We start from the raw sequence: 14,548 nt of genomic DNA, 5'->3' as shown, positions 1-14,548 counted from the left end.
CTGGTTTCATGTTTTATTATCTTTCCAAAATAAGAGACAGAGTCTGTTTTCAGGGAAGATGGATTTTTGGGGAGTAAAGCTGACAATGTTAGAGAACATAGACCTTGGGGCCCCACAAAAGGATGGACCAACTTTTATTCCAGGGGCATGGAATATGCTCAAATTGCTGCTGACAGCATAATTATAAAATATTTATTCTTGTGATGGTAGCAAATTAAAAGCAGGGTTCATGTCACCAGGTGCTATCCATAGTTAAAATACATAGCTACATGCAGATCTTTGCTCCAAACCTTTGACTTCATGGAAACAAACCCTGAGTCAGCTCACTCTTGCTTCCAGCAGAGCTCTGGGGGCAGACAAACTGCAGCCACACAGAGAAGTTGGTCAACAGGCTTTATATTTAGCTGGAGAAATAAATAGAATAAAATAGAAAAATAGAATTGTTAAGGTTGGAAGAGACCTCCAAGATCGTCAAGTCCTACCTTCAAGAAAACACTGCCATGCCATTGACACTAAACCATACTGTCAAGTATGGCTTTGGGTATCAAGGGAGGAGGGGCTGCCAAATGATAAACCAGATATTGGGGTTGTGAACATCGGCAAAATGAAGACTTCTTGATCCTTGTCAATGTCTACTGGTGTGGAAGGGGACCTGTCCCTAAACAGATTGGCTGGTTTGCCTTTCCTTTCATCTTCTAAGGCCTTAGAAACCATCAGAAAACAGAAACAAAGCATTATAACAAATTTTAAAATATCCCAGTGTGTAATTGGAAACTATTAGTCATTCAGGTGTGTTATATACATGAGGGGTAGGGAATTGTGTTTATTCATTTTCTGTCCTTTTGGCATGGAGGGCAGTACATTCTGTGACTAAACTGAAAAGATTTCAAGAAGGATTTTTACAGTTGAAATGGTAAACGATGTCACAAATGGGAGCCAGTCTGAGACCCAAGAGCCTGGGAAAGGAGAAATGTGCATGCACATCTTAAATGAGAAATTTCTTAGGTGAAGTCAAGCAGCTCAGGGGGTTCGGGGTTAACAGCTCTAGAACCAACATGTTTCTGAACCTTTTGTTGTCATGGTGGCCTTGACAGACAGTCAAGGGCTGAACTCTTTGTGAATCAGGCAAATCCTCTTTTTAATAATCCTATGGTTTGCACAGGTGGTTTGTCTTGGAAGAGATTTGCAGCTCTGGAAATACCCTGGAAGTATCTGGGCTGAAAGCTGAGACTTTTCCTACAGAAAGCAGAAAAACCTTTGCCTTTGCCTAAACCTTTATGAGATCTTGGGAATAACTGAATGCTTTAACAAAGGAGGGAAGGAAGGGAAGAACAGAATATTTTCAGTTGGAAGCTGCCTACAATGATCATGTAATCCAACTGCTTGACCAATTCAGAGCTGTCCACGTTAAAGCATTTCTTAAAGGTTTTGTCCAGATGCCTCTTAAGCACTGACAGGTTTAGGTCTCTGACCACTTCTCTAGGAAGTCGTTGCAGTTTTTAATCACCCTTTTTTCTGTAGCAATGCTTCCTTATGTCCATTCTGAACCTCCCCTTCCAGGGCTTCAAAAGGTACATGGCCAGGAAACTACTGAAATAGGCTTTTATCTTTTGGGCAGAGAGGCAGGGTCATGGCTCCAGTTCTTGTACCACAGCTCTGTATACCAGGCCAGGTTATTTTATAATACTCCAAAGCATGGTGAATTTACCACTCTACATGGCAATCAGAAGTATGTGGTGTATTCAGCTTTGTCCATTCACTTCCTACAATAAACTGCAAAGCAATAAAGGAGTTTCCACCACAAGATGCAGTGCAGGCCTCCTGCCTCATTATGAGACCCAATGTGAGGAGATGACCATGTTTAGGGGAAGAGACGCCTGCCTGCTTGCCTTTATTTACTGACAGTCAGAGCTCATCTGTCCCATTTCCTTACAACCAAGAAAATTCATCATTTTTCAAAAGCCTTTTACACTCTGTGGCCATCATGATGCAAGAGACAATCCTTGTTTTGCAGAATGTGCCATTAGACACAGGGCAGAAAGGGCCTCAGGGACACAGAGATGGGGCAAAGGACTTGAACCCAGTTTCTAAGACCTCACTGTGTTGGCTGGGTGGGCAAGTCTTTCTTTTCAGGAAACATCAGTGTTCCTGATGTGGCAGTACAGCTGCCTACAGGAGACTGTTCACCTTCAGAGTTTTGGTGATTCATTAATCAATCAGTACCCCCAGAGCACAGGGAGGTCACAGCATTAATGTTGCAACACATTAGTTTACGAAAAAAAAAAAAAAAAAAAAAAAAAAAAAAAAAAAAAAAAAAAAGGACTTGGAAAGGCTGAGGCAGGTAAAGCTACAGCACCACAGAGTTCAATTGTTAAATCGTGGCTCAGACATCCCACCCTGGGAATTGTGTTAATTCCATTTACCCACAGGAAACATTTCAACTCCAGCCTCTTCTGCAGAGCCCCCAGAGGGAGATGGAGGAGGAAGAATCGTGACCACTAACACACAATTCTTGGTCATTCTGTACTTGGTGTGGGAAGGAGGAAATAATGATTTACTGTGAAGCTCTGGGATGGTTTCATATGTGGAAGGCACTACATATGTGAATTTTGATAACCTGGTTCTGCACACTGATCTCAGGACTTTGGAAGAAAGGGACTTTTAATTCCTCATTAAGAACAATTAAGATTAAGATTAAGATGATTAATGAGGAATTTTTTTTTAATTAGAACAAATGTTAAAATATGTGAAATTTTGCAAAGGTGGAGGGAATCCCAAATTCACTGAAGGAAAAATCAGCATGATTTTTTCTCAATTACAGTTGAATATCACACATGTGCATTCCTGCCTCGCTGTAACTGGTGGGGGGTTTGCCCCTCCAAAAGCTCCTCCAAAATTAAATTTATGAGGAGTGGAATAAATCGAAAGGCAGACAGAGATGCTTTGATTTCTTTGTGCTGGCTCCCCATAAATATTAATGCCCTTCCTAGGTGCTGGCGCCGTGACACGCCGTGGACGGGGGCAGGATGTGAGCCGGCCGGGCTCTCAGCCTCGCTGCATACAGATGAGCCCCTCAGAGAGGCTGCAGGTGAAACACACACAGAGTGAAATTATAGCTGCCCCTGGGCAGCAGCACGGACCAGTAATAGCTGCTTCTTCCATCAGTGGGTAATGCAGCCTTTGTGTCAGGGACCTACTCAGTGGTGTTGCAGCATTAAGGGGGAGAAAAGCTAATGTAGTTTGCCAGAGAAAGAAGGAATTGCTTCCTCCCCACCTAGACTACAGGAATGTTTCCCTTTTATCACACTAGCTCCTTTACAACTTTCCATTCACAGCCTTTGTCATTGTCATCATAAAAAAAAAAGAAAGAAAAAAAAAAGGAGTACAGGCTACGTAACATTGAAAATGCATGAGATATGAATAAATTATCATGTGTAAAAATATAGATTTAGCTTTAGTTGCAAGAAATAAAGGAAGGGAAACCAATACCAGAAAAATTCTGGGGGTTATGATTTCTTGAGGTGTTATTTGGATGATGACACCAGGGGAAATTTTAAATCACAAGGGTATTGTGGTAAGACAAATGGCAATCTTGCCCTTGAGATTCTGGAGTGTAAGACATAAGAGGCAATGACAGGAGACAGATAAATGGGTTTTCATGAGGAAGTTCTGATACAATGTGGGCTTATGTGAAAATGCAAATTAGTTTCTTAGTATCATAAGTAACTCCATATCACAACTGTTAATCTCAACTCTTTTAAAAATACTTTTAACATATCTTAATAAGTCATTATATTAGCTTGAAGGGAATTTATTTGCCTTATGAATTTTAGAGAATCAGTTTAGATTTGTCTTGTAAATAAACCATGAAATAGGTTTTCTAGAGATAGGTAACATAAGTGAACAAATCATCCAAGCTTGATGAATTGTATCCTAGAAATGCTAAGAAAGATCCTAGAAATCCTCTTATCCTAGCAAGAGGGAAACTAGTGTCTTGGTCTGAGCTGAGATAGAGTTAATTTTCTTCCCAGCATCTGGCACAGTGCTATGGTTTGGATTTGGGATGAGAATAATGTTGATAACACACTGGTTTTAGATTTTCTTAAGCAGTGGTCAAGAATTCTTCAGCTTCTCATCCTGCCCTTCCTGTGAGGAGGCTGAGGGGGCACAAGGAGTTGGAAAGAGGCACAGCTGGGACAGGGAGATGCTCCATACATACCCTGTGGTACCATGCTCATACCCAACTGGGGCGGGGGGGAAGCTGACCTGGTGATGATGGCTGGACATTGATCAGCAGTTGGTAAGGAAATGCATTGTGCATAATTTGGTTTGTGTTTTCATGTTTTCTTATTTTCTTGTTTTATTGTTTGTTTGGGTTTTTTTTGTTTTGTTTTGTTTTGTTTTGAATTCTTTATTATTTTCATTATCCCTTTATTTTCTGTTGTGTTAAACTTCCCTTATCTCAACCCACAAATATGACTTTTTTTTTTCTGATTTTTCACTCCCTTCCCATTTGAAGGAGGAGGGGAGCAAAAACTGTGTACCGTTTAGTTACTGGCTGTGGTTAAACCATGACAGCTCTTTTTGGTGCCCCTAAGTGTAATGGCAGGTGTGACTGGGAAGTGCTGGATAGAATTTATATCTGTTGGTGCTGTTTAGGGATCAGCTGGCAGGCTCGTGTGCTTGCTATGCACTTCCCTCCTGTTTGCCAGTGTCTTGTGCTTGTCAGTGCTTTCTGCTCTCTCTGCTCTCACTGTAGAGCTGTGCTGCTCACCCCCTTTCTCTGCTGTGCCTGAGAATGCTCTGACAGCAGCAGTGGGGATGTGCCTGGGCTGGACCAGCCCACTTGTGCTGTGTCTGTGCTGGACAAGATGGAAACCCAGCTGGAGTGGGAGTGCTGCGACCCGTGGATGAATCCAGGTGGGAGCAGGACACCTCAAACCACCTGTGGCCCAGGGATTGTGCCACTCTGGAACATGTGAGCTTCAGGTAAACTCCTGAGGAGGCTCACAGATAAGACCCTGCTTGGAGCAGGATCAGCCTTAAGGGTCTGCAGTCTGTGGATTAGTTCAGGCCTGAGCAGGGTTAAAGGGAGAAATCTTTGGAATGTTAAACCAGATGATCTGGTCCAAAGGGACAGAGGGTGGAGATTGTAATGGAAAAACATTTAAATTGCTGTAACCCAGGATTTGAGTTGCATGCTGTAGGAAATGCTGTAACATGAGAACCCAAATCAGTGAAGTTTAAATTTATGCAGTTCAAGGGCAGCAGCGACCCAGGCTGAGCCTGGCTTTGGTGCCCAAGAGCCCCACACAACACACCACACCTCCTGTCCTGAGTGACCACTGTGACAGATGGAGCCCTAAGTCAGGGGCTAAACACTAAACAAACTCAGTGAGCATTTTGTAGATATTTTTCAGGACTTGTGGAATGATACCAGTGTATTACATCAAAGGAAGGGAAGGGGACCATGTGGTTAATGAGGATGTATTGGCTGGCGTGGAGCTTGAGCATGACATAAGTGGTATGGAATAAGGGCTGGAGAATGTACTCAGAGAAAGCTGATTAAAAGTCAGCAACTCGTGATTAGCCTACTTTCCCACTTAAATAGGAGATCATGTAATGAATTGTTTGCTCAAATCTTTCAACAAATTGTTTGAGAACACACATAGTAAACTATCTACACAGGAGCTGAGAACCTTAAACTATGGAGAAATTTTCCTTCAAGTGCTGAACAGAGACATTTTCTCCAAAGTCAACAGTATCATTGAACTTACACTTTCTAAGACAGACTGGATTTAAATAACAATGTGCATTCATAAACAACAGAATGATAACAGCACTGAATACGGAATAATTCCATAATTACTGAGTACTAAATACAAAACAGTTGTAAATCCTTTGTTTGGGTGCACATAGCAACAGCATTTCAATTAAGTTTACACCTTCCTTTGAGATAGAAAGACTTAGGTGTACATACAACAGAAGTATGAAATATAAGGAAGGGTCTTGCATGCCTCAGTGTGTAACTTCCTGGGGAAAGGGGGGCAAAATAAAATAATTCCTTCCGATCTTGCACATCTCAGTACTTTCTGGACTATTAAGGTATGAACAAATTATTATGAATAAATCAACTGGTGCAACATGAAAGGGAGTATTTCTCATGCCAGCTAAGCTGTGTCTAGACTGCATGATTGAATAGCTGCTCAAAACCAAACAATCTAAAAAAGCTGAGGGTGGGGCCTACCTTGTCTACAACATCACACATAGTTATTAAGAAATAGTGCTTTACCAGGAGCTCCTTAACCCATAGCATCTCTTTTTGAAGTATCACTTGATCTCATTTCATTTGATCTCCATAATCTCAAAATACAAGGGTTTTGATTGATGCTTTCTGCCTCCTCCTCAGCCATCCCCACAAAAGCTCTAATAATACATTAAAGAAGTTCAGAGCCCCTTTTCTTGCACTGTCGTCTTCTTCACACTGTTTTAGCACTGTTGACTTTAGAACACTTCAATTATCACTGAAGATTCAGATGACCTAATTGTACTGATATTTTATTGGGGTTGCAGTTTTCAAAGCCTTTTTTTCCCATTAAAAAGCCCATCTTTTATTAAGTCTAGTAATGACTAGACATGACCAACTAAAATTAAAACTGAAACTGTTCTGAATAGCTTATTATTAATCAACTTAAATAAACAGTTCACCATCCTGCATATCAGAAAATGCCAGATGAGAGCAGTTGCTGTGGTGCTACTGGAATTAGGCAATAACATAATTAGTAGTGGTCACCAGCAGGAGTTAATATAGCTGGATCTTACTGTTCCAAGACTAATAAGCACCTAATGTCTTAGCTAATTTCTCCTTCTTTTCATGACTAATCCTGGCCAGGTCTGCCAGCACATTCCCTGAGATTTAATGAAAAATTCTTCCTTCTTGGTTGTATCAAATGAGATCCATGAACAGAATCTCTCGTAAGTTATAGATTAACTCACGGGGTTAATTTCTTCCATACCTGGAAAAGTTTTAGACTTCAACCACCTAAGGTTCTGTAAGTCCTGAGAAGGTCTGTCCTGTCCAATAATAAGTAATATTGAAAACATAAGGTTTTAATTAAAAAAATAAAACAGTGATCAGTACTGAATAGCCTCTTCAAACATCCTATGAATACAAAGGAGGAAGGAAATGGGGTTTCAAAATGTTTTCTCAAGGTCTATGAGGTTAAAGATTATCTATACATCTGAGCTTCTTTCCTTTTCAAGAAAAAAAAATTTGCATCATGGCCCTGATCCATTCATTCTGCATGATTCGACTTGATTTCCAAAGGGTATAACTTTTAATAAGCTGCATAATTCCCAGGATAATTTTTTAAATTTATATTTTCCTATGTAATATTTACACATCTTCCTGTGATATTCTGTAAACACCTTTTATTATTCAGATAGTTTAATATCAAGTAGTCATTTATTTTGGAAAGTCCCTGTTTCATAGAGAGAAATGCCTACAAAACTTCAGAAAAATGTGGGGGAAAAAAAGTGATACCTACAAGCAAGCAAACAAACAAAAAACTTACAAGAAAAGGATAAAATACTGCTCAAAGCAAAACAATGAGAGGATACAGAGATAGAAATAACCTTTTTGAGATTATTAAATCAGGAAAAGATAATTAATTTGAAAAGTCAGTCTTTCCACTGTGCAGCATCCTTTGTGTCACATCTGGATTTACATGTTTGATCATCTAAAGTTGTACATGTTTTGTTTAAAATTATTTGTTCTTCAACTTCACCAAGTCTGCTCCATCTTTGATAATTCCCACTGGAACTGTTTTGCCATTGCCATGTTTTCATCACCACTTCTGTCTCCAGTATTCCCCAGGCAACATTTCATCTCAGTTGGGTTGGTGTACCATGAAAAATAAAAGGTTTCTCAGTAATTCTCCTCTCTCTTGTTGATGAGTAATAGAGGCAAAAAAAGTTGCAAAGTGTGTCTCTGGACAGCTTCTAGAGATTACACAAGTGGAGGCTATTCCAAAGCCCAAGGAAGTCAATTAAGAGATTCATTGGCTTTGACAGGCTTTGGAGCAACATATAATGATTGTAGGTTTATCTCTCTGTCTGATGGAGAGTCTCAGATCAATCAATGTTGCAGCTGCTCAAGAGGAAGAAAGTATTTGTAAATAAGTGATTCACTGGTTAGTTATGATGCTCTCCCCAAAGCATTTAGCTACTCAATTGTCAGTGTGCAGAACTGATTATACAGTGGCAAATTTTAATGCTGAGCAGTTCAGGGAAACACAAGCCCTGTTCACAAATGTATTTCTGAATGATGATTCCATAGGCCTGATACAGTCTGCTTGCATTGTTTGATGAGGCTTTTATCTGGCCTTTCTTGTTATACCGCCTGAATGCTTTACAAGCCTTAATAAACTTTTCCTCACAGAATCCCTCAGGCAACACCTGCATGAAAAAAGCTGCCCAAGAACAGAAACCTCTAGGCAAAAGCCTGGGAGAAGATGCTGCAGGCAATCACATGCAAAGGAGGAGTTGTCCAAAGAAGAAAGTCTGCCCAAGAAAGAATTGACCATGGGGTAGCAGTGAAAAACATCCTTGATCAGGTCAGCTTTATTGGGCTATGTGGCTCCAGTTTTACCTTTCTTTCATCTTACAGATGAGTGTTCTCAGGCTTTTTCATGTCTCCTTCAGAAGTCATAAAAATTTTTCAACTTTGGACTGCAATTTTTGTGGCTGTCCTCCTGCAACCTGGATCTAATAAAGTAGTTCATGGAGTTATTGTGAATATCACTTTGAAGCACTGTAGCCCAGTAAACCCAATATTGCTGCTGCTCATAAGAGGCTTTGTAGTGGGTTTGCAAAACCTCAGGAGCAAGGCTGGTCTGGCTCACTTTGTCTGAATTTGTGTTCTCTTGCCCGGGGCTTTGTCTTAGGTACTTAAGCTAAAACAGTGCTTTCTAACAACAGACTGCTGTCTAATTTGTTTTATTTTGTATCTGTGTACTGTAGTTGAAGGTTCGTTTTTTTGGGTTTTTTTTAACTAGATCATAGAATCATAGAATGGCAGAATATCCCGAGTTGGAAGGGACCCACAGAGATAATTGAGTCCAAATCCCAGTCCTGGGCAGAAACCCCAACAATCCCAGCCTGTCCATGAGAGCTTTTCCTAACTCTCCTGGAACTCTGTCAGGTTTGGTGCTGTGCCCATTCTCTACGGAGCCTGTTCCAGAGCCCAAACACCCTCTGGGTGAAGAACCTTTCCTGATATCCAACCCAAACCTCCCCTGACACAGCTTGAAGCCATTCCCTGGGGTCCTGTCCCTGCCACCACCGAGCAGAGATCAGAGTCTGCCCCTCCTGTTCCCTCACAGGGAGCTGTGGCTGCCCTGGGGTCTCCCCTCAGCCTCCTCTTCTGCAGCTGGACAGACCCAGTGCCCTCAGCCCCTCTCACACAGCTTCCCCCAGGGCTCTTCACCATCTCTGTTGCCCTCCTTTGGAGGCTCTATAAAGTCTTAACACCTTTCTTCTCCTGAGGCACCCAAAACTGCTCCCAGTATTCAAGGTGAGGCAGCGCCAGCCCAGAGCAGAGTGGGACAATCCCCTCCCTTGCCTGGCTGGTGATGCTGGGCCTGATGTCCCCAGGACAGGGATGTCCCTCCTGGCTGCCAGGGCACTGCTGACTCAAGTTCCACTTGGCACTGAGCAGGACCCCCAGGTCCCTTTCCATGGCACTGCTTTCCAGGATCTCATCCCCCACTCTGTCTGTGCATGCAGCGTTGCCCCAACCCAGGTGCAGAACCCAGAACTTGCCCTTGTTGAACTTCATACTGCTGCTATGGAAAAGGTACTTTTATTCATATTTGGGCTAATTCTACAGTATTATTCTTTTCTGCTATAATCACTTCTGAACTACTAAGAATTCACATTAGGCTGTTTATACTTTGTTCATAACCACAGTAAACTCCTGGATCTACACATGTGGCATTTTCATTTTTCCTAAGCAAGTATGCAGGCAGTGGAAAGCAAACATCAGAGCAGTTACCCTGCCCTCTGGTAACAGATGCTGCTCAGCTCTGAAGAGCACCGTGTTCTCTGCCCAGAAATTTACAAGAACACCAGTAAAAGGTTACTACAGGCAGCTTGGTGTGTAAAAAAGGAAGGAGGCACAGTATCAGAAATATATCCAGGGAATGAAACTGATTTATCAGATAATAAATACTCTTTAAGTATTTAAGCAACCTTTGTGAGAATGCAAATTGATCAGCATTAAAAATAATTGTACGACTTTACTGATTTTTCTAAACTAATTTATTTTTCATCTAACATGTCTAGAGAATGTTTTAGATATTTGCACCTGCTCAGAATCTAGTCTGCAGTCATCTGCTCCTAGTCATATCTGGAAAACTTCCCTCTCCTTATAAAAGGCTACTGCCTCAGAAGTGGTACTTCTTTGTAGCCGGGATTAAGATTAATAGATGATCTTTAAATGCCATGCTAGTCTGGTCTTCCTCTTTTTCCAGAGCACATTGCTTAATGGATTTAAATTTATCTCCCATTCCTACACAACTCTCACACGGGTCTGCAAGTAGTATAAGAAAGTCAGTACTGCAGGACCACCACAGCTCTAGATGTTACCATTCAATAAACTCTGAAATTCATTTTCTTCCTGTCTTATTGTCTTTCTCATTCTCCTTCAGCCATCACATAGTGATCTTATGCTGACAGTTCATACATATTCAAGCAACTACCCAGAAACCACACGCTGAATATTTTCTCTCGTTTTGCAGTCATTTATTTGTAGATTAGCCTCTCTAAAGAAATAAAAAACATCTCATTTTTTCTCATTTAAATGTACTCTCAAGACCAACTGATCATATTTCCTTCCACTTTGTAGGACTACCTTCAAATACATTGCTGCTTTGCAAGGTGCATGAACGTTGTATGGGAGTTTGGCTTAAATGATTGGTTAATACCCTAAGTACAAAAGGAAATGAGACCAAACCTTTGCCAGCCCCAGTAAGCTATAAATTATCCAATGTATGAAAAGATAATGTGCTGCTGGGCCAAGCTTTTAAAGGGAATGGAAAGGTTTTTGCTGTAAATACAGCTAAGCATCTCCATGAATTAAAAAAAAAAAAAGACAAGGATCGAAGATGCTGACAAATTTCAGCAGCACTATCTTGTACAACCATGCAAGAGATGCATTAGACACCAGTTTCTCTACAGGCATTTTCAGTTCCAATGTCTATTGGAGTGCATCAGGATTAATTGGGCAGAAATGTATCACTAGAAAAGTCCTTCAAGGTTTAAGAAGAGATTGGTATAAACATTCATGAATAGAGTTTTCTGCTACAGAAGACGTAGAGTTCAGATAAAGATTTATGCTGCAAAAATAATTTTAAAAATGGGGGAAGAGACTCTGTGAGTCTGATAGTGAAGGCAGATATTTGTGTTAATTGTGATGTTTCTTAGTTTTGATATACTTTGAGAAACTTTTGGGTGACATAATATGTTGAATATTTCTCTGGGATATTCTAAGCTTTCAAGGAAAGACACTGGAGCTTACTTTTAATATCATCAAATGTATAATACATTAAAGCTTTCTTGTTAAGGATTCTTTACAGTATACTTCAAAATTCTGTTTTTGAGATGATTTAAAAGTGTTATAATACCAAGTCAGTCACATGAAATTTAAAAAGTGGTCCTGCTAAGCCCTTTTTACTGCAGCTGAACATCAATATGCCTTATTTGAATGTTACTCCAAAAAGTTATTTGTGCTTTTAAAATTGCAGCCAGCCTGTTCAACACAGGAGTGATTTCCTGTGAGTATTTAGAGCAATTGCTACATGTGGATTTGTCTCACCTCCTTGCCTGACCCTAAAGAATGAATTAGCATGGCATAATTTTCACTAAAATCCCCAGGCTCAGCTGAATGTCCCTAACCCTCCAGAAATTGCCTGTGCAATTCACATGGGTGTTTCTAACCTTACTCTAAACCATTGACTTAGATATTGATGCCAGAAAAAGGGACATAGCACAGCTCACTTGACACTAAACCCCTCAATTCATCAGTCTGGAGAATTTCTGGCAGCTGACCTGGTGAGTTACATGCAGGCCTATAGCTACTTTAAATTTAAATATGTTCTATCTTTACAAACTGCTCTTGATGCAATAGCTCTAGCAGAGCTGAGAGTGCAAAAATGTTTTAAAAACTGTGATTCCTTCCCCTTGCAAGATAACTGCTGGGGAGGTTGTTATGGTCACTCAGGAAAAATTATGCATCTATGGAAGTTCTTGACCATCAGGAAAAATAAAAATTGAATGTGTTCGAATGACTCCTAAACGTGAACTAATAGAAAGCAACATTCACAAGTAATATATGTATAATTAGAGATCCAAAGGGCGGTCGTCTTATTGGGGGTTTTTTTGGTGGTGTTTTTTGGTTGGGTTTTTGTTTTTTTTTTGGTTGTTGTTTTTTGTGGGGTGGTTTTGGGTTTTTTTGGGTTGTTTTTTTTTTTTTCCAACCAGAAGAGAATAAAAGAATAAGGAATACGAAGTGAAGGAAAAAAATTAAGCATGGAATTTAAATTAAATTTAGGAATTTCTTTGTGTCAGATTAGTTGTGTATTATTCCATAAGCACTGAGCAGAACAGATATGCTTTTCAGCTCAGTGGTAGAAAAGGGGAACAACTGGAAAAAGAGAAAAATCACAATCTAGGTGAGGGGCATAAAATCAAATTCACTCTATAACTGGTAGGCTTCATCTAGATCCACAAAGTGGTTCAGTACTAGTTTTCCCTGTCCTGTAGCATCAAATCAGCCCCATTACACCTGCATTCAATGAATCCCACACTTCAGAGATATCAGTAAGGAAAAGAGATATCAACAAAATTCAGACATGACAGCTAACTTCAAATAAATCACATTTTTTATTTGATGCAGTGCATTGCCGTTCTGGATGTCCCAATCAAGTGTTTTCAGGGAAACAATGAATTCATTTAAGAAAGAATTTGCATTCATCAGTGACCAATTAATAACTGTTTCTTTCCTCCCAGCAGGGCTGAAAATAGCTGTGTTATCAACGTTGAGGGCAGATCAATCTGTTAACATTTTTGGAACACATCAGTGGGGAATCTATGAAGATATCTTAATAAGGCATTTGCAATCACAGGTAAATACCACGCAACAAAAATGAAACATTTATTTATATAAACTTCCACTCTTACCCTTTACGTCTTCAAGCCCACTGCTGCATTCTCCATCTAAGTGAGCTAAATCATGCATGAAATAGTATTCTATTTAGTTTAATGGCTAACAGAACCTGAATGCCTGCATGTACTACACTAGCTTACTTTTGAAAGACTCAGTAATTTTTAATACAGCAAAGAACTGCTCAGTGTGTAACCTCAGTGAATAGGCCAGCCTTATTTCCATTATCAGCAAATATATTACAGAAAGCTGTTCCATATTATTCAATCTTATATAATTTCGTCTTTTACAAAAAAAAAAAAAATCTAAAATCAAACTACCAAAGCTCCATATTCTCTGATTTCATTACTAAATACTATCTCTTCCAGCAAGAAAATCTCAGTGTTATTCCACTTTTTATTATTTTTTCTTTTGAGAGAATAGCAGTCTTTATCACCACTTGCCCAGTGATAGAAGCAAATTTGTCTTTTTCTGAGATACCTCTTTTGATAGAACACCTTTCGTAAAAGCTCCCCTTTCCTTAAATACACAGCTATTAAGGATATTTTCTTTAAAGATATTAAAGAAAATTTCATCTAGGTTCTTTATTATCATTACATTTAAAAGGAAAGTAAAAGAAAACAAGATCTGTGATGGAATGGAAGCTGTATAAATACTTGGATTTAGCATTTTTATTTCAATCAAATTAGGAAAAAAATGGTGCTGAAGTAGAACACCACTGAACAAGGACCTGTGAAAACAGCTTAGGAAGATTTCTCCCCACTGAGTCTGTAGAACAAAAAAATATGTATGTAAATCTTGCATTAATATCCCAGAACTTTGTTTGTTAAAACCCAGAATCACAGAATGGGTCAGGTTGGAAGGGACCACAATGGTATCACCTGATCCAACTTTCCAGCTTAAGCAGGGTCACTCCAGAGCAAATGACACAGGAAATACAATGGAATTCAAAAAAAAAAAATTATTGAAATTTTAAATATAATTTTTTTAAGTAATATTTTCTGAATTTTGAAGAACTCTTATTTTAGAACTGGGAAAAATTAATCTATGGAGCATTCTATGTCTCAAAACCTCTCAAATACATGTGTTCCAGAAATGTCCTTGTTCCACGTATTCCAATTACATTTCTAGATATTTCTGTCAAGTCATCTTCAACATTTCTGCCCTACAAGCTGCATGTTCCTTCCAGGACAGGTACCCCAGAGGTAACTGCATGCTAAAGTCAATAGTCCTTGTTGTAATGTTTTGCTGATACAGCAGCACTGCTTTTGGGATTAGACCTTAACCTCCTCACCAGGCCTTTGACTCTCGTGTGGGCATCTCCTC

At 39.7% G+C, this 14,548-nt stretch overlaps 1 long non-coding RNA gene across 1 annotated transcript; it reads left to right on the top strand.

The window, feature by feature from the left end:
* Positions 1 to 4,860: 4,860 nt before the first annotated feature.
* LOC135289797 (uncharacterized) lies at positions 4,861 to 13,183 on the top strand. Its single transcript, XR_010352541.1, has 3 exons — positions 4,861 to 4,920; positions 8,441 to 8,615; positions 13,072 to 13,183. It is a non-coding gene; the product is annotated as an uncharacterized LOC135289797 (long non-coding RNA).
* The last annotated feature ends 1,365 nt before the right edge of the window (positions 13,184 to 14,548 follow it).

This window comes from Passer domesticus, chromosome Z (assembly GCF_036417665.1).
Source record: "Passer domesticus isolate bPasDom1 chromosome Z, bPasDom1.hap1, whole genome shotgun sequence".
NCBI classification, from domain to species: domain Eukaryota; kingdom Metazoa; phylum Chordata; class Aves; order Passeriformes; family Passeridae; genus Passer; species Passer domesticus.
Note: the sequence above shows the minus strand (reverse complement) of the source record. Positions and strands in the feature narration are given on the sequence as shown.